Source organism: Lutra lutra, chromosome 6, assembly GCF_902655055.1.
Source record: "Lutra lutra chromosome 6, mLutLut1.2, whole genome shotgun sequence".
In the NCBI taxonomy this organism is placed as follows: domain Eukaryota; kingdom Metazoa; phylum Chordata; class Mammalia; order Carnivora; family Mustelidae; genus Lutra; species Lutra lutra.
The window spans coordinates 3,164,484-3,185,977 of NC_062283.1; the positions used below are offsets into that span (position 1 = coordinate 3,164,484).

At 40.5% G+C, this 21,494-nt stretch overlaps 1 long non-coding RNA gene across 1 annotated transcript; it reads left to right on the forward strand.

The window, feature by feature from the left end:
* Positions 1 to 15,900: 15,900 nt before the first annotated feature.
* On the forward strand, positions 15,901 to 21,494 carry LOC125102085 (uncharacterized). The gene is made up of 2 exons (XR_007128021.1): positions 15,901 to 16,046; positions 21,425 to 21,494. It is a non-coding gene; the product is annotated as an uncharacterized LOC125102085 (long non-coding RNA).

The window sequence follows — 21,494 nt, forward strand, 5'->3', positions numbered from 1 at the left end:
ATCAATTTTAAGTTGCCTATGGATTTCAGAAATAATAAAAACTGATACAATGTGTGACTAAGAATCAATTAAATATTTTTCCAAGGCAACCTCTTAAGTATACCCAGAATTTCATAAAAACTGCAGTATAGGAGAGAAACATGCTTGTTTAGATATATTCCAAGAAGACAAATAAACAAAAGACCAATTTGGAAACGTGTGATTTGGGCTATCTCTATTGCAGTCGTGTCAAAATAAAGTCCTTGAAGCTGAATTTCTCAGAGTAACAGGTGTGAGCCATTGATGAGAAAAATATATTATTTTTATTTCCCATCCTTAAATCACAAAATAAATTGAGGTAGGTGGTAGAATAAAGAGACAGAATGTAGCAATGGGCATATAGACACATGAATTGGGTAAGAAACAAAATGAAAGCAAAGTTTAAAGTTTAAAAATAGAGTGAGAAACCAGTATATACGTGCATTACACCAATGTATGCAATGCAAGCAAAAAGGTTACATGACTGAGCAATCATTGATAACATTGATAACATTTTTGAAATACTAAATAAAAATGGCACCATTTCCTGTGAAGAATACATTATAAGTGCCTGAAATGTGGGAAAGTATTAACATAAGTGAAGCATAAAAACTATGTGCAAAAGATTTTTTAAAACTTTCCTGACAATATCACACAGTAAGAAATACAGTGTTTTATTTCCATCAAAAGAGACTCATAAACACAAATGTAACTGAAACAAAAATATTTATTTTTTAAGGATTTATTTATTTTTGAGAGAGGGGTATGGAGGGAGAGGAAGACAATCTTTTTTTAAAAATTAATTAATTATTTATTTGACAGAGAGAGAGAGAGAGATCACAAGCAGGCAGAGAGGCAGGCAGAGAGAGGGGAAGGGAAGCAGGCTCCCTGCTGAGCAGAGAGCCTGACTCGGGGCTCCATTCCAGGACCCTGAGATCATGACCTGAGCCGAAGGCAGAGGCTTTAACCCACTGAGCCACCCAGGTGCCCCAGGAAGACAATCTTAAGCAGACTCCATGCTGAGCCCCACGCGGAGCTCTATCTCACCACCCTGAGATCATGACCTGAGCCGAAATCAAAAGTCAGATGCTTAACGAACTGCCCCACCCAGGTGCCCAGAAACAAAAATATTTATTGAACAACACCTTTATTACATGAGATATACTCTGAGATTTTCAGTTCTATTGAATAAAGCCTTGGTGTATCCTATTATATTTCATTTTTCCAGAAGGTTCTTCATAGCCATGCAAATTGATTTCACTGGTGTGTCAAGATTCCTTCCTCACTCTACTCTGGATCTATGGTAACAGCTAGCCAGGACACTCCAGGTGACCACAGATGCATATCAGGCAGGCTCAGCTCACGTGAGAGCTCTACCTAATGCCCCAGCCCTGGTATTAGGTCCAAGAGTTGGGGATGCTGGGCCAGTAAGAGTCCTTCATGAGACTCTGTGATCTGGAGCCTGGACTGAACACTTTTTCTTGTCTTATGGTGAAGATTCAAGGGTAAGTGTCCAGACTGCCAGGCAAAAGGTTTTTCCTGCTTGGAGACTAAGAGAAGGAAAGTGATGTTAAAAAAACAACAGAAATGAGAGCCTGGGATTGTGAGGGAAGAAGGGGGGGGAGCGAGAGTAAAGAGGGAAAGGAAAGTGAGGGAGAGGGCTGGAGAGAGGCAGAGAAATGGGAGAGAAAATGGGAGCCAATGAGGTACAAATCTTGACTTCCAGGCATGTGGTCTGTGGAGCTGTGTTCATTCATTTGTTGTCCTTGCTGTCCTGTCTGTTCTTCCACCCTAGTTGCTTTCTGTCCTGAAGCTGGTCCAACATGGCTTTCTGCACCGTGTGTCCACATACACCTGATAAAGGAGCCCCGGCCTTTCACTTGACACCATGAAAACCACTCCCAATACAAGAGCCAGTGAAATGACCTTGGCCTGCCATCCTGACCTTCCTCCTCCTTATGATGAGATTAACTTTGTTCTTAATCTCACTCTGTCATGGGAAGATACACGGAGAACAAGGGAGAGGTAGAGAGGAAGCTTAAAATCCAGTCAGAGGATGGATTTTTGCTCTTTGTCGAAATAACATAAAAAAAGACAAGTTTATGGTTAAAGACCAAAAAGGCTAGTCTTGTTTTTTTGGTTTTGTTTTGTTTTGTTTTGTTTTAGAGCTAGTCTTATTAAAGAGCTTGGAGACACATCAGAGCATTCCTAATTTCATTTTTATGGGCACAGCTCTCCACTATTTGCCTCTGTGGCTATGAATCCAGCTGAGGGCATGAAATGGGAGATTTGCTACTCAAGGTTTCCTTATTTTCCTACTGTTTTTCTGAAGTTAATCATGACTACTACTTCCAAGGCCCTCCTTATTTCCCTACTTTCTTACCAATAGTGTGTCATCAGACTTTTAGATTTCTAAAATCTGAATGGTGAATATAGTCTTGCTGTTTTCTCTTACTATACATTAATTTAAACATCCTTCTTTCTGTGAGTCATCAAAAATTGCAGCCTTTGTCTAAAAAGATCTTTATCTCATCCCCTTATAGTTTAGCTGTATATAGAATTCTAGATTGAGAAGAGTTTTGCTTCTTTCCAAAAAAAAGTGTTTTTGCCTTTTTCAAAAGCAATTTCATGATATTATCCCATTGGTTTGGCTCCTCTTGTTGCTGATGGTCAAAACCATGAATGTATTTCATGATACTAATTAAAGAAAAAAAGAATCACGTGTCATTTGGTAGTTGCTAAGTGGGTAGTTGCTAATATTTTATATTTAATTTTAATTAAAGTCTGTTAGTAACATATGTCAAATTCAGTCTGTGTGTCTGTGTATTATATTTGAGAAACTCAAATCCACTATTACCACTATTTTTAATCACTATATCCAACTATTAGACAATGCATTTTAAAAATTTATTTATTATTATCATGTTCAATAAGCTAGCATATAGTACATTAGTTTTTTTTAAGATTTTTTTAAAAATTTATTTGACAGAGAGAGATACAGCAAGAGAGGGAACACAAGCAGGGGGAGTGGGAGAGGGAGAAGCAGGCTTCCCACTGAGCAGGAAGCCTGATGTGGGGCTCGATCCCAGGACCCTGGGATCATGACCTGAGCCAAAGGCAGTCGCTTTACGCTTGAGCCATCCAGGCGCCCCACATCATTAGTTTTTGATGTAATGTTCAATGATTCATTAGTTGCGTATAATACCCAGTGTTCATCACCACACATGCCCTCCTTAATGCCTATCACCCGGTTACCCCATCCTCCCACTCCCCTCCCTTCTGTAACCCTGAGTATGTTTCCCGGAGTCCAGAGTCTCTCGTGGTTTGTCTTCCTCTCTGATTTCTTCCCATTCAGTTTCCCTCCCCTCCCCTATGGTCCTCCATGCTATTCCTTATGTTCCACATATTAGTGAAACCATATGATACTTGTCTTTCTCTGCTTGACGTATTTCACTCAGCATAATCCCCTCCAGTTCCATCCACATTGATGCAAATAGTGGGTATTCATCTTTTCTGATGGCTGAGTAATGTTCCATTGTATACATGGACAACATCTTCTTTATCCATTCATCTATTGAAGGGCATCTCAGCTCCGTCCACAGTTTGACTATCACGGACATTGCTGCTATGAACACTGGGGTGCATGTGCCCCTTCTTTTCACTATGTCTGTATCTTTGAAGTAAATACAAGTACTGCAATTTCTGGGTCGTAGAGTAGCTCTATTTTTAACATCTTGAGGAACGTCCATACTCTATTTTCCAGAGTGACTGCACCAGCCTGCATTCCCACCAACAATGTAGGAGGGCTCCCCTTTTTCCACATCCTCACCAGCACTTGTTTCCTGTTTTGTTAAATTTTGCCATTCTAATTGTCATAAGGTGGTATCTCATTGTGGTTTTGATTTGCATTTCCCTGATGGTTAGTGATGTGGAACATTTTTTCAAGTGCCTGTTAGCCATTTGTATGTCTTCTAGACAACGTATTTTTGAAAAGAAACTTAACCACTGAAAATAATAAGGCAAAATAATCCCATAGTTGGTCTAGAAGAGTGATTCTACCGTTGGCACCCTGGTGACTTAGCACATCCCCTCATGGGCCACAAAGGTGGGGCTTAGCTGGGGCTCAGCTACATTCTGACTCATCTTAGCAGATTGCCCTGTAGTCCTCCCTGGAACATGCCAAGAGGCGTTCATGAGGAACTGTCTCAGGCCATTTCTCATCAGCCACTCCCCTGCCAACACTGTCTACATTGAAGTTACCTGTACTGTGGGAGGCTTCTGTGAGGCGTTGGACTTTCTATCTCTACGTTTTGGGTACAGATGCAGGCTATAAACTTGCTCAGTCACAACTTAGTTGGTTCTTCAATGACAGACCAACCCACCACACTTGTGTCATTTGCCATCTGGTCCTTCCACGTCCCTGTCTGTGGGACCTAGCCTGTGAAACTAGGAAAACAGGTCGATGACCCCATGTTGATCTCATCTCTGGCAACTGTATCAGCAATGAACTGTTCAAATCCATTGGGGCTTATTGTCTTCCTCCAGACCAAATAACATGAAAATGTGGGGACCGTGCCTGGCAGGGTCACTGGGCTGCTGCTTAGAGACCACCTGACTGCTTGACAGCTTGCTACCTGGAAAACCCTCGAGGAAAACCCAACAGACTGAAATGATAGAATTCAGCAAAGCAGTCAAATACAACATGACAATAGAAATATCAATAGCATCCCTACACAGAAAAATGGTGAGAAAATATGATGGAAAAATCCCTTATTATATTTGCACCTAAATAAGTTAATTTTACACCAGGTAAGATAACAGACATTTTAAAGTAGAAATGGTAGATAGAAATGATAGGCTGGCTCAGTCCATAGAGCATCTGACTCTTGATCTCAGGGGTTATGAGTCTGAGCCCCACACTGGGTATCAAGATTATGTTAAAAACAAATTAATAAGTAATAAAAGTTTTTTTTTTTAAATAGAAAGGATAAAGGTTTTACTAAGTATGTCAACTTTACAAGATCCTGGACAGTCCACAAAGAGGTAATATCAAAGATATTTGTATTAGAAATACAAACACAGGGGCACCTGGGTGGCTCAGTCAGTTAAGTATTTGCTTTCGGCTCAGGTCATGGTCCCTGGGTCCTGGGATCGAGTCCCACATCAGGCTCCCTGACCACAGGGAGCCTGCTTCTTCCTCTCCTCACAGTTCAATGCTCTTGCTCAGCAATCTCTCTCTCAAATAAATAAATAAAAGCTTAAAAAAGAAGAAATACAAATTGATAACTATGAACGGAAAATGCTGATGGCTCTAAAAAGAAATTTTGTCTTAAGTCTTCAAGTCCTCTTAACAGCAGCTCATTTGTACAGAGCTGAGGTACTTGGTAAAGGCCTTGATGTCCTCAGATATAGCCTGCTTAGTCAATTCCACAGGCAGGAGCAGGCACACAGACAATTGGTCCAACACCCATTGTAATGAGCCAGGTGGGATGCATCCCCTATTGTGTGCTTGAAGATATATCTGACAAAATAGTTCTCAACACACATGGCATTGGATGAAATGCCCATGTTGGGGTACACCTGTTTCAAGATTTTATTAAACTAGATGGACAATTATTTCACTTTAGAGCATCTCTCCTGCAAATCTTCTGAGTTTTGGTGAAAGTTTTCTTAGAGTCCTTTTTAGAGATAACAAAAAGTCTCTCTTAGAGTCATTTATAGAGATACTAATATCCTTAAATAAAGACCCAGGCATCATGAATCCAGCCTCCCACTACTCAGTAAAGAGAATGATGACATTTGATACCAAGTGGTATCAAATATAGTTGTTATAGTTGCTGTATTCAAATGAGGTATTGGTGCCACCCAATCTCTGGATGAAAAGCAAAGAATGACTACATGTAAATGAGTTGCTTGAAATTCACTGTGATTGGATAGTAATAATGCTTGCTTGGCATGATCCACTCAGGAAGCAAAAGGCAACCTGGAAGTTCCACACTAGTAGGTCACTGAGTGTGGCCTCTATCAAGAGTGCTCTGAAGAGCGTTTGAGAGAGACTGACCTCCTTAATGGAAGTCTGTGAGGAATGTTGCTGTTCTCGTGGCTTCATCTGGATCATAGCTCCATCCACCCACCCACAATCAACTGTTGGCAGAAACTGGGCTACCCTTAGATTGAGCAAGAACTCTTTGATCTGGGAGAGGAGAATGATCTTGGAAAACAAGAGAACTGGGCCAAGACCCCAGTGTCTCCAGTACTGACTGAAAACCCCAGTAAACTGGAAAATTTTGAAATATGTATAGTTTTTTGTTATATTATTGGGCTATTAGGAAACAGCTTAAAATGAGATACCATAAAAGATTGAGAATATTATGATGGTATTTAAACACTGAAGAAAAGGTGTAAACATTGCACAAAATGATATTTACAGCCTCTAATCAAAAAGTAAAGGATAGAGGGCATGTGGGTGGCTCAGTGGGTTAAGCCTCTGCCTTCAGCTCAGGTCATAATCTCGGGGTCTTGGGATCGAGTGCTACTTCAGGCTCCCTGCTCAGTGGGGATCCTGCTTCTCCCTCCAACTCTGCTGCTTCCCCTGCCTGTGTGCACTCTCTCTCTCCCTCTCTCTCTGTGCCAAATAAATAAGTAAAATCTTTTTTTGAAAAAAGTAAAGGGTAGAGACCATCATTTCATAAGTGGAGCACATGCTCCACTTATGGAGCACATACACTTAATACTTACTATACAACCTTGGAAAATAAAAAACTGCACTGCAAACAACCTATTTCCTCATAAGGAAAGCTTTTAAAGCTGAAAAAAGAAATTGTGTTCACTTACTAGTTGACTGGGCAAATGAAAACCAATGAATTATTAGTGAAAAAGACATTAAATAGAACTTTAACTTTTTAAAAATATTTTATTTATTTATTTGACACAGAGAGAGAGAGATCACAAGTAGTCAGAGAGGCAGACAGAGAGAAAGGGGGGAAGCAGGCTCCCTGCTGAGCAGAGAGCCCCATGTGGGGCTCAATCCCAGGACCCTGAGATCATGACCTGAGCCGAAGGCAGAGGCTTAACCCACTGAGCCACCCAGGCGCCCCAAACTTTAACTTTTAAAAAACTAGGATGGCTCTAGAAAATATCTTTGGTTTATGATATTCAATTTCTGATCAAAGGAACTCATTTGCAGCTAGTGTACTTATTGATGCTACCGGGGCCCTCAGATATTGCCTGCTTGGCCAGCTCTCCAGGCTGTAGGAAGCATATGGCCTTTGGGATGGCCTGGAGGTAATGGCAGTCACCTGTGGTAATATGCCAGGTGGGAGGTGCACCAGTAATCCACTCAAAGACCCATGGCAAAAGGAATCGATGATGCACATGGCCTTGGACAAGATGCTACTGTAGCTGCTTCATCATCCTGATCTGGGGTGAAAAGTGCAAATCTGGAGTCCAGGGGAGAAATGGATATATCTTGCCATTAATCCTTAGAGTAACAAAAATCAATTACAGGCACACCTTGGAGATACTGCAGTTTCAGTTCCAGACCACCATAAAAAAATGAATATCGCAATCAAGGGAGTCAAGTAATTTTTGTTTTCCCAGCACATAAAATTTGTGTTTACACTATACTATAGTCTATGAGGTATACAGTAGCATTATGTTAAAAATACAATGTACATACCTTAATTTAAAAAAAAAAATAGTCGGGGCACCTGGGTGGCTCAGAGGGTTAGGCCTCTGCCTTTGGCTCAGGTCATGGTCTCAGGGTCCTGGGATCGAGCCCTGCATCGGACTCTCTGCTCGGCAGGGAGCCTGCTTTCCCCTTTCTCTCTGCCTGCTGCTCTGCCTGCTTGTGATCTCTCTCTCTCTCTCTGTCAAATAAATAAATAAAATCTTAAAAAAAAAAATACTCTGTTGGTAAATAATGCTAGCCATCATCTGAGCTTTCAATGAGCAGTAATCACCGATCACAGATCACCATGACAAATACATAAAATGAAAGACTTTGAAATACTGCAAAAATATCAAAATGTGACAAAGACACCAAGGGAACAAATGCTGCTAGAAAAATGGCAGCAATAGACTCGCTCCATGTAAGGTCTCCACAAACCTTCCAGCTGTAAAAGACACAATATCTGTGAAATGCAGGATGTATGTGGTTAAGCAATTATTTTTGTTTTGTTTTATTTATTTATTTATTTATTTGAAAGTGAGCACAGACGGGGAGGGGCAGAGGAAGAGAGAGTATCTTAAACAGGCTCCATGCCTAGTGCAAAGCCTGATGTAGGGCTCTATCTCACAACCCTGAGATCATGACCCGAGCTGAAATCCTGAGTCCGATGCTTAACTGACAGAGCCACACAGGTGCCCTTAGGTTAAGCAATAATTTTTTAGTTTGGCCTTTTTTGTTGTTGTTCTAAAACTTTATTTTATTATTTTTATACGAACAAATTGAATTTTAATGAATTCACAGATGTTTTGAATTACATTTGACATATAACATTATATTGGTTTAAGGTATAAAACATATTGGTTCAATATTTTATACATTGTGAAGTAATTGTCACAATAACTCTAGTTACCACCTATCCTCATAGAAAGTTACAAAAAAAGTATTTTTTTCTTGTGAGAACTTTCAAGATCTACTCCAGCCTGTCCTTTTTTGAAATGCCATACAAAAGCATTAATCTGGGAGACTTAATAAAGCAGAGGCATTATAATAAAAATTAAGACTTGTAAAATGTGAATACTAGAAAGAAAATTTCAACCCTTTTGACCTACAATAAGTAATACACATTTTTACAGTGATGAAATACTAATATACAGGTTCATTCTACAGATATATGTACGTGTTTCAAAATCAAAATTTCACAAAAAAATCTTTACGCAGTAAGCTTAAGTACTATGCCCTCTCATTTCAATCGATTTTATTCTATTTTGTTATTAAAAACAAAACAAAACAAAACAGCCATACATGCTGTTCATGAGGCACTAAATTGATTTTACCCGAGAGGAGTGACATTGAAGAATCTTGGGATAATGGCAACAGCCAATCAGACCACTTGATGCTTTGGGTCAAATGGTAGCACAATCTCCCGTACGGAGAAAATCCCACTCTTTCTTGGGATTTCAGACCTGGAGCTTGACCACAGTTGCTTTTTCATTCTTTTATGGATATGAAGAGTGAGACTCCAGAACGGCCTGCAGACATATCTATTGCCTTTTGGAGAAAACTTAGAAAAGGAAGGGAAACGTAAGAAAACAGCAAAAATGAGTGTGTCCTATTTTGTTGTGTTGTGGTTGGCTGGGAGAGATTTAGATACAGTCTGTGTGTCCGGAACTGGGCTTGTTCCTGCAACAACCTCCTTACTGTCTGTGGCATATCTCAATCTTCACCTTGTCTTCTTCTTTTCTTCCAAAACCATTTCAGGCATTGGTGGTTCAGTGGTAGAATTCTCGCCTGCCAAAACCATTTCAGTTGGATTCCTGTCACTTAGAAGCACAAGTGTCTGACAACAAGAGGCCACAACTAACTGAATACAATCAAAATTTAGCCTTGCAGTGCAATGGCCAGTAAATGAGTTTGGCCCCTAATCCTCTTTTGTAGCAACAATAGAAGTCTATGATCTCACTCATCCTGATTCAGCACTGAGAAAAGAAGTGAGAATCTGAGCAGGAGAGGGAAAGATCAAAAGGGATCGACCCACATGGAAAGCTTTAATATAGATTTTGGAAACTGAAAGAAGCCAAGTCAAGCCTGAGGCAAACTCCTTATCTCCATAAAGATTAGCAGAGTGCGAAGGAATAAAAGAAAAAAGAAGATAGAGGGAAACTACCCTTTGCATTTTTCTCTAAGATAATGAAATCTAGCTTTACTTTAAATGACTGACAAGGTCACTGAGGACTAATAAATAAAAATGTTTCAGATAAGATTTGAAATGCCAGTGCTTCACACACCAGGCCCAGGGGCACATCCAATATCTACCCTCCTCTCCCAAGACAAGCTATAGGAATCCGGAAGCCCTTTAACCCACATGTAAGTAGTAATTCACACTTAGGCTGTGGAAATATATTCTTCCATTTGGTAACTAAACACCATCAACAAAAATCATTAAGCAAGTACAATTCAACAACCTTAAAGATAGAGCAGCAAAGTTAATAGAAAAACTAGTGTCCTCCTCAAAAAAATGAGTATTAGTATAAATATTTAAATCAGATAAATAAATAACAGAAATATTTGGTGAATAGCATTCTTTTTTTTAAATTTTTTTAAAAAGATTTTATTTATTTATTTGACAGACAAAGATTACAAGTAGGCAGAGAGGCAGGCAGAGAGAGAGGAGGAAGCAGGCTCCCCGCTGGCAGAGAGCCCGATGGGGGGCTCGATCCCAGGACCCGGGGATCATGACCTGAGCCGAAGGCAGAGGCTTTAACCCACTGAGCCACCCAGGCGCCCCTAGCATTCTTTTTTTTATTAAATTTTTTAAAATTCTAGTACAGTTAACATACAGTTATATTAGTTTCACTGTATGATATTCAACAATGTTCAACAATTCCATACATTACTCTGCTCGTCATGAGAAATGTACTCTTTAATCCCCTTCACTTACTTCACCCAATCCCCCAGAATGTTATAAATATTCTTACAACAAGAATCAGAAACATGAAAAACAAAGCTTTCTTAGAAATGACAAATATTCCCAGACTCCCTGGGTGATTAGATTCCCAATTCTATATCTTACCAGCAAGTTATTTAACCTCTCTGTAAAATGGGCATAGTAATAGTACCTTCCAGAGAGGTTTGCTGTGAGTGAGCAGCAAAAATGTTATTGTATGTAAAGTGTTCAGAAGTGTACCCAATACATATTTAGTGTTAAATAAGTGACCCCATCCGAAGGAATCACTAAAAAGGCAGGTAGAGCGGCAGGCAGAGGGAGAAGCAGGCTCCCTGCCGAGCAAGGAGCCTGATATGGGACTCGATCCCAGGATGCTAGGATCATGACCTGAGTTGAAGGCAGCTGCTTAACCGACTGAGCCACCCAGGAGTCCCCAGCTAGCAAGTTCTATGGAAAATCATGCTGGAATACTGATTGGAATTGTGTTAAATCTATGGGTTCTCTAGGGAGACCTGAGAGTTTTACATTTCTGAATGTTGCTGTCCATGAAAACGTTATGTCTCTATACTTAGCATTTAGTTCTAGTTTAATACCTTGCAGTAAAGTTTTGCAATTTTCTATATAAAGATGTGCCATATTTTTGTTAGATTTATTCCTAGGTCTTATTTCCTTTTGTTGCTACTATGTACTTTTATTGTTGTTCTGAATTACAGCAATTTTTATAAGATCATTTTTTGTTTCAGGCTGGTACCTAAAAATGCAATCTAACTTTAAAAGTCACTTTTGTATCTGTCAAACTTGCTGAAGGCTTATGACTTATAATAACTTATGAATAGAATTTTAGTTTTCCCATGTAGACAATCATATCACCTATCAATAATTATAGGTTTACTTCTTTTCCAATCATTTCACGTTTCTTTCTTGTGTTATTGTATTGGTTGCAACTTCTAACACGCTGGTGAAGAGATATGGTAACCAGCACCCCTTTTATGTACCTAATTTTTACAGGGGGTTCACCTTTGAGTGGAATGTTTGTCCTTAGGTTTTATAGATACTCTTTAGCTTGAAATTAATTTGAATTTAGTTTTAGTCTCAGTTTCCCAGGAATGCTTTTCCTTTTTATTTTGTTGAATTGCACATAGTAATCTTGTCAAGCTATTTCCTTGACATAGATTACTACCTCTAACTTTTCAATGTAATTATATTTTATTTTTTGGGGCAAGTTAGATATTTAATAACTTTCAGTTATGAATATCATTACATGATAGTTCAGAGGTATTAATAATAATAATGACAGCAATTGACTTTTCATTTATCGGTTTTTCTATTGTAGGCAAAGTATGCTTCTTGGTTTTGTTTAGTTTTATGATTTATTCCTGCTTCTTTCGATGATCTCTAAATAAGTGAGCATCAACAAGTAAAATATGTTTGTTCCAAGTCCCTGGATAAAAACTCAGTGTGATATATTTTTATTACTCATGCTGGTCAGAAAATGTGCACTGTCTTACTTACTTGATAGCTATGATACAATACAAACAGCCACTTTCCTTTGTTTACTATCCTATCTGGAAGCAGACAACATGTCATTCCATTAGCATTCCTAATTTTCTTCCATATCTACTCTTAAAAATTGTATTTGTCACCATTGTATTGTTTTTCCTATGGATGCTATCCTAAATAGGATACGATTTTGCACTTTTAGCCCTGAACTCCTGGTACTGGGGTTGCTAAAATAGGAGCCAATGAAGCCGGAAAGCAGACTGGCAGAAAGCCACGTCTAAGGAAAAGGCAAGGAGTATTTGATCTGTAGCAACCCAGCATGTAACTGGCTGCATTGTGTAGCTGACAGAGACACACCTTGCTGCTTTGCCCATAGAAGCCAAACTCAGAGATGAGGTCCCATTGTGAGCTTCATGACCCCATTCACTATAGGGACAGTGAGGCTAGACAGGAGTTTGACTGGCAGAAAAAAGGATTTGCCAGAATCATGATGAAAATGTAAGGTTCTAAGCAGACGTAACAATACAGCATTCATGGTTTCAAGTATGCTTGAGGGGCACTTGGGTGGTTCAGTCAGTGAAGCGGCTGCCTTCGGCTCAGGTCATGATCTCAGGGTCCTAGAATAGAGTCCCGCATTGGGCTCCCCACTCAGTGGGGAGTCTGCTTCTTTTCCTCCCTCTGCCCCCACCCCTTGCTCATGTGTGCTCTCTCTCTCTCTCAAATACTAAATAAAACCTTTTTTTTTTTGGGGCGCCTGGGTGGCTCAGTGGGTTAAGCCGCTGCCTTCGGCTCAGGTCATGATCCCAGGTCCTGGGTTCGAGTCCCACATCGGGCTTTCTGCTCAGCAGGGAGCCTGCTTCCTCCTCTCTCTCTGCCTGCCTCTCTGCCTACTTGTGATTTCTCTCTGTCAAATAAATAAATAAAATCTTTAAAAAAAACAAAACAAAACAAAACAAAAAACCTTTTTTTTTTTTTTTAAATTATGTTTGCAAAAGCAGCCAAGCTCCAGAGAATAACCATGACTATTTAGGAAAGTCTTTTGTTTCAGGATTTAAACTCATCTGATGTGTTTGCTTGACAGCTGCTTTTGTATTTCCTGAGTAACTGAGTGTGCACGGGAGGTGTATGTCCTCTGCTGAGGCCCCTTCCAGCCTCCTAGACTGGAAACAACAGGCTTCCTATGCTCACGATAGGATGGTGCACTGGAATCCTCTGACATAGTACCCAGAATCACAGCCCACATCATGTGGCACTGTTATCCCACTGATTATTAACAACAGTTGTTTACAGTCTTAGGAAAACAACTCAGGATAATTTGAACCCTATCAAAGGAGAAACTTGCCCTTCATCTTCTCTAATAATTCACATGACAAAAACAAAGTAATTTTAAAACAACACTTTTCAAAAGGAGAACATACATTTTTAAAAGGTGGCTATTACCATCGAAATCAAGGAAATATTCAAGTTTAAAAAAATTAATTATGGGGCGCCTGGGTGGCTCAGTGGGTTAAGCCTCTGCCTTTGGCTTAGGTCATGATCTCAGGGTCCTGGGATCGAGCCCCGCATCGGGCTCTCTGCTAAGCAGGGAGCCTGCTTCCCCACCACACCCTGCCCCCCGCCTGTCTCTCTGCCTACTTGTGATCCCTGTCTGTCAAATAAATAAATAAAATCTTTAAAAAAATTGCATCCATAAACTAAATGTCAAAAAAAATTAATTATAGATGTTAGCCAAGTTGGATTTTTCCCACACAACAGCAACATGATTCTGTTTCTATCAAGTCTAATTCATATAATGGAAGAACAAACAACCCAAGGGCATTTTAAAATGAAGTTAAAAATTAAATAACAAAACCAAAACCACATTTTCTGACTTGGGTACAGTTTTGGGGTTAGTGATATTTCACATGATATTTGAATTTGGGCGTTGTTACTCATTATCTCAGGGTCCAAAGTCCCTCCAACATGACTCAGGGAAAAATCTTTTACACAGGAAACTGAAGTTGATATCCCTTCCCCCTGCGTAATGAACCGAGACTGTTGGTGCTTTAAGTCCTGAAGTGCACATGGACAAATCCGTTTTTCTTTTCTCTTACAAAGACTAAAAAAACTTGGGGCGCCTGGGTGGCTCAGTGGGTTAAGCCGCTGCCTTCGGCTCAGGTCATGATCTCAGGGTCCTGGGATCGAGTCCCACATCGGGCTCTCTGCTCAGCGGGGAGCCTGCTTTCCTCTCTCTCTCTCTCTGCCTGCCTCTCTACCTACTTGTGATCTCTGTCTGTCAAATAAATAAATAAAATCTTTAAAAAAAAAAAAAAAAAAAAAACAAAGACTAAAAAACTTAACCTGAAAAAAAAGTGTGATAATGACCTATAAGGAATGCTTGGAAAACAGTATCTCTGAATCCCTAAGACCTGGGCTCCTCCTTCTGAATTCTTGGGCTCAGGGATGGACTGCCAGGCTCCCACTCCTCTACCAGGGAGCTGTGAGGGGGTTTAGTCCCCCAAAACACAGTTCAAAATAGGTATAAAGAGTCAAACTGGAAATCACAAAGAGGCCTCCTCTGGGGCCATAAACTAAGAAGGAACTTAAAGTCAAGGTGACAAGCAGGCCTTGAAGCAAGGAGGGCTCCCAGGAGTCAGAATCAGGTTTAATTTTCCAAGACTGGAGATAGACCCGAATGTTCTCCACAGAGAAAGGTGTGCAGGCGCTAAGCACAGAAGAGGGGGGTGGAGGTGGGGGGCTGGCAAGGAACCATCTACATAAAGCTGGCGATCTAAAGCGTCGCCTCATCTCTGAGGTAAGGATGAGCAGAACTACGAACGTGCTTGGAGAGCAGTGAGGATGTTCTCAACCACATGGGGGCAGAGATGAAAACAAGTCAAGCAAAAGAAATTGAAAGGGCTTGGCCTCCATGGTGCCCATGTGAGTGTTCCCAATTCATGCCGTCCATTGTCCAAAGTGAGTTACAGAGAAGTCCGTAGTGCATGATAGCAGGTGTACAAATTTGGAAATAAAGAAAGCGTTATTTTATATAGTTTAGGAGTGCATCTATAGATAGTATTAAATCAAAGAATATGGACCAACCTAATTTATGTGAAATGTTTTTGTTCTTGGGGTGTGTGTGTGTGTACATGTGTATGCACACCAGAGGACCAGGGAAAGCAGGCGCGAAATCCAAGTTTACCTGTAATGTTGTATCTCATGGATTTCCAAGAAAAAAATTAACAAAATTTCAAAGGGGAAAAAAAACACAAAGAAGAAAAAACATATTCAACTTTGGCATTTAATTATATTCCTTTTCTTTCTTTCGCCTTTCCAGAACGGAACTGAAGTCATTAAAGATACCACAAAGCAAAGTGAAGGCCTCATGAGGATGTCTGAACTAGAGGACACACCTCGGGTTTGGAGGAGACAGACTCAAGACGCTCACATCAGTAAGGAAGAAGGCAGAGCCGGGGGGCGCCTGGGTGGCTCAGTGGGTTAAAGCCTCTGCCTTCGGCTCAGGTCATGATCTCAGGGTCTTGGGATCGAGCCCCGCATCAGGCTCTCTGCTCACAGGAACCTGCTTCCCCGTCTCTCTCTTCCTGCCTGCCTCTCTGCCCACTTCTGGTCTCTATCTGTCAAATAAATAAATAAAATCTTTAAAAAAAAAAAAGAAGAAGAAGAAGAAGAAGAAGGCAGAGCCAGGGAGGCTCTTAGATTCCAGGTTCTGAAAGCACACATTTCTGGAAACTTCCTCAGAGGCTGCCAGACCAGAAGCACCGTTCCTTCAATTTCTAGTTTGACGAATCTCGTTAATGATTAGCAGTTCCAGCCCCGGGGGAGCGAAGAATCCTCCCCGTCTGCCAGGAGGTGCAGGGCCAGAGCGGGAAGGAGGAGCAGGTTCTCAGTGGAAGTCCTCCCTCAGATGCTAAGTTGGTAAGTCACTTACCCTGGTGTTGATATGCAAACTCTCTAAGGGTTCTTTCTGTGTAACAACGGATAGTTTTGATATCCTGCCCGAGTCCCAGGTTTTCTCATATTAATTTTTTGAAAGGTGAGTGAAAATGTGAAAAACCCCTATTTTCCTAACCAGGCAGGGGGGAGAGGGGTATAAGCAGGGAGCTGAAGTTTTATGCCTGATCATCCATAAACATATGGAAAATGTCTGTGCAAGACATTTCCAAGAAATAGGCACTCTCGTGAGGTATTTAAAAGATGAATTTAAGGGATTAAATTCGGGGGCTCATCAACAAATATCAGTTCTTTTATTTACCAGCGGGCTGGCCTGGACAGAGAGGGTCAACATACCCATCTAGGGTTGATGGCTAGTAGTTAGCAACAGCAGCTAGGATAGCTCCTTATACCAACAGCCGGCAGAACACAGAAGAAGAGTTGTAGGTTGGTTGCAAATAAATATTTCAGATAAGAAAAAAATGGGCAACCACCCCTCCATCCCTTAAGCCAAGATTCACTGCCGTTGAGAAGTCTGTACTGGGCTTTTCTCCTGGACAGGTTCACTGCAGCAACAGCCAGTTCCTGGGGGCCTAAAGGACTCTAGCCTTTTGAGATCAAGTTCACCCTTTTCATTTCCCTCCCACATCAAGTAGGGTCCAGGACTTTGACACAGACGGGGCTGGGGGTGACTCTGGTCCAAGATGGCATCTAGAGGAACGCTGAGTCATGAAGCAAGAAGATGAGGGAGAGTTAAGCAAACCAAGACGGCAGGGATGGAAGGGAAATGTAGCGATGGGGCAGTGAGGGTCACTAGGGTCAGAAGATGGAGGGCAGGCTGATGGCAGTTGAGAGGAGTTAATCCAGGAGAGCCCGCAAGGCGGGAATGTGGGAGCTACAGGTTTGTGACGGTACTTGTGACCTCACAGATGGCATAAATACGATGCTGTTAGCAGGACACCCACAGCCTTTAACCCTAATGGTGGACAGGAAGCTGACCTTCACTGTGATTCCCTGTGAACACTGTTTTGAAGCAGAAACTTCTCAGGGTGCCATATATAGTCCCTGACCCAAGGAACCAGCTGTTTTCTGGGCAGTAGTGGAAAATCAAGGTTGCTATTGAAAAAAATTGCATATGGGGACACCTGGATGGCTCAGTCGGTCAGGCGTCTGCCTTTGGTTCAGGTCATGATCCTAGGGTCCTAGGATTGAGCCCCGCATTGGGCTCCCTTCTCAGCAGAATCCCTCCATCGTGTGTGTATGAGTTCTCTCTCTCTCTTTCTCTCAAATAAATAAAATCTTTAAAATTTTTTCATATATACATATATATGTATATATACGCGTACATATATACACACAAAACATATATGCCACACAAAACACATATATGACATACTGATATACAATATATGTGTGACAACATTAAATTGTTTCTTTTGCACAGCCCTAGGACTTGAAGGCTAGCCAGGGCACAACTGTGTTACCGCTGCAACCCCACTGCTGGGGCATCCTGCCACAAGACCTTTTTGAGGTCACCAAGCTTTATTGGAGTAATGCTTGCTTACATGCTTCCTTGGCAGCCAAATGCTCTTGGAACTTTCCCTTACATGGATTCCCATTCACTGTCCGTGCCCAACCACCTGCTTAGCTGTGTGAGTAAATGCTGACAAAATCTCCTGGGAGAATGACCATAGATATGGTCCTATCTGCTAGCATTGGGTATTCAGCTTTCCAGGACAAGGCACGTCCTAGTTTTCTAGTATAGAGACAGTAGAAGGCTACAAGTACTTCAGATTACTTTACCCAAGTTATTATTTAAGTTTCTGCATCTATGAAAGCTGATATTCTGAGCACACTATGGGTAAATACTGAGATTCTATTTCATGGGTATAAGTCTTGAAAGTAACTTGAAAATGGACAAATGTCCTCCATGGACTAGAGAGGGTTCACTGGGGCTGCCATCTGGATGAACAGACTCAAACCTGGAGAGTTCAAGAACCCACTCCCACCATGATAGAAAGGTCCCAGAGGCACACCTCCAAGAACAGGCAAAGTTGTGGTAAACCAGGAATAGACATCCCATAATATTTTCATCCCATGGAATTTAGCATCAAACCCCAGGACAGGAAATCGCTCTCCATCTTAAGAGGTCAGCTGCTAGGTGGTCCAGGCATAAAAGCAGAGAATAAAGTAACCTCAATCTCTAGATCACACTAGAATTGTTCTGTGTTTTTGCTTGTTGATGAAATAATCATGTTCAAAGTCTGGCTGGGTAGAACATCACTGACACACTTCAGTTCATGAGACATAAGCACACAATTCTTACGGTGTCCCAGAAAACTGTGCTGAGTACAGTTGAAAGAAGCCACCTAAAGGAGATAGCAGGACATGAAATCCAAGTAGTCTGAGAGCCCTGTCCAGGCAGGTAATAACCTGATTGCTCATAAACCAAAAAGATGGACAGTACGTTACACAGATCGGATCACAGCAGCCCTGGAAATGCCAATGAGCTACTGGTACATATAAGGGTCCTTGTTTCCTAGAACTGGTCCAGGAGCCATGGGTCAGTGGAATTGAATAACACTTGGAATTTAATTATGGTGCTTGTGTAGGATGGAATCCCTCCTTATACTTTGCAGCGAGAACCACCACCTCTGTGGAAAGTTGGAGGACCTAATGAATGTCCCAATATACTCATTTTGTAGAGGAGTTTGGACCAAGTATCTTATGCTAGGAAAACAAAACAAAACAAAACAAAACAAAACAAAACAGGAATGAACATGGATCACAGGCACCAGATTTCATATCTATTCCTTCCGTACGGGGAAACTGGCCCTTTGCTCCCTGCAGGGGGCCACCTCCCTATAAATTGCCTCTTTGGAATTCCTGAGATAGGAGTGTCAAGTGATAGAAAACCCTCTAGGAAAATGCCTAAATGCTGGTGGCCAAGTAAAAAAAGGTAGGTTCATCAATAAATGATTGCACCAAGTACAGAGGCGCAAGGGGGAGATGTGTTTCCTCACCCTGGTGGTATATTGATGAATATTTCACAACTGGCTTTCCACAGGAGGAAAAAATGCATGCACAAACACAGATGGGTATATTATAAATCTTACTGATAGAATCTGGGGCACACAGTTTGTGAATAATAATAAAATATACAATACTGTTATTATAAGTTCTATATAGTCAATTGATTCTCTTAGAATACTGTGCTTTTTTCAGGTTTATTGAGGTATAATTAACAAATAGACATTTTATGTATTTAAGGTGTAAAACTTTCATGTGCTTTTGCTAAACTCTGTACCTGTAGGCAACCTAAGGTTGAAACACAGACACAATCTGACAAATGAAATTGAATCTCAATCTGCCAATTCTCAATATATTTGTTGTCATTTAATATCATAGATGATCTACTGTTGAATGATTTCTCTCTCATACAAATTATATTCATCAAACTGGAACCATCCTCAGTTTTAAGCACTCTGAATTACAATAATCCAAATTTTTTAGTTGTTTTTTAGTTTTTTAATTTAAATTCGATTAGCCAACATATAGTACATGTAGTGTTGGTAATTCATCAGTTTTATATAATACCCACTGCTCATCACATCCCATGCCCTCCTTAATGTCTATCACCCAGTTATGCCATCCCCCCAACCCACCTCCCCTCCAACAACCCTCAGTTTGTTTCCTATAGTTAAAAGTCTCTCATGGCTTTTCTCCCTCTCTGATGACCTCCCACTTTGTTTTCCCTCCCTTCCCCTATGATCTTCTGTGCTCTTTCTTATATTCCACATATGAGTGAAGCCATATGATAACTGTCTTTCTCTGATTGACTTATTTCACTCCACATAACACCCTCCAGTTCCATCAATATCAATGTAAATGGTAAGATTTCCTCCTTTCTAATGGCTAAGTAATATTCCACTGTATATATATACCACATTTTCTTTACCCACTCAATTACTGAAGGACATCTTGGCTCCTTCCATAGTTTACCTATTATGGACATTGCTGCTATAAACATTGGGGTACAGGTACCCTTTGGATCATTTCATTTGTATCTTTAGGGTAAATACCTAATAGTGCAATTGCTGGGTTGTAGGGTAGCTCTATTTTTAACGTCTTGCTGGACCTCCACACTGTTTTCCAGAGTGGCTGCCCCAGCTTGCATTCCCACCAACAGTGCAGGAGGGCTCCCCTTTCTCCACTGTTCAGCTTTTTTTGTGTTTGAAGGGATTGCTTCTACATTACTATCTGCAAAATGCATGAATTGCCCAATTTAAGTTCATGTTAATCAAATTCATAATACCACTCGAGGGTAACATAAAATTTCTGTTACTAATATCTTTATATCATTTTTAAAATAACATGTTTTAAGTTAAAATACTTACCCCATTTTCCAGTTAAATCTATAACTTCAGTGTAATTTTCTATTTCTTGCAGAATTCACTCTGAATTTTTATAATTCTCTCCCCAGCCATAGTGCCACAAAATCAGGCCACAAGTACATTTTTGATTAATAATTAGTTAAGCAAAAACATCACTCACGGGAAACCTCGGTGTCTCAGTTGCTTAGATATCTGCCTTCGGCTCAGGTCATGATCCCGGGGTCCTAGGATTGAGTCCTGCATCAGGCTCCTTGCTCAGCGAGGAGTCTGCTTCTCCCTCTGCCTGCCACTCCCACTGCTTGTGCGTGCGCTCTCTCTCTCTCTGACAAATAAATAAAGTATTTTTAAAAATCACTCATTTCATCAATAATGAGTCTAGCTCTAATATAATATTATTCAATAAATTTCCTAAGTACAGGAAATCAAATCAAGCCCAAATCTGTAGCATTTGTGTCTTTTTTTTTTTTTTTTTTTTGGTGTGAAATCTCCAATTATGGCCAACTTTGACCTACTAACATGACATCACTGAATTCAGACTTAGGAAGAAATAGGCAGCAGCATGCCTTTATATCATTTTCCTACCATATAGATGCAGGAAACATGAATGATCCCAAGAGTGTACCTGATAGTAAAATGCAGTGAAATAATTACAAAGTCATGAGCTGTAAACATTTCTTCCTTTTAAAAGTATAATTTATTTAATTCTGAATTTATATAATTTAATTGCCAGTAATGGCTGTTTTCAACAACCAGCTTACAAAATTCCTAAAAATGTAATGGTCTGCTTTTGGCGGGCTATGCGAGCTGACTCCACTACCCCACTCCTTACGCTGTACTCACCTCTTGGGTTCTCTTGTCTTCCTGTCTCAATTCAAGCTCTGCCATGCCTTTTTCTATTTATATAATTTTTCCCTATATAAATTAACATTTCTGAGGATGCCTGTTTGGGTGTCTTTTTTTTTTTTTTAGGACATCTATATCAGGTGCTTTACAAAAAAGCTGACCACCCTCCATCCAGAAATTATTGAATTCTTGGTGA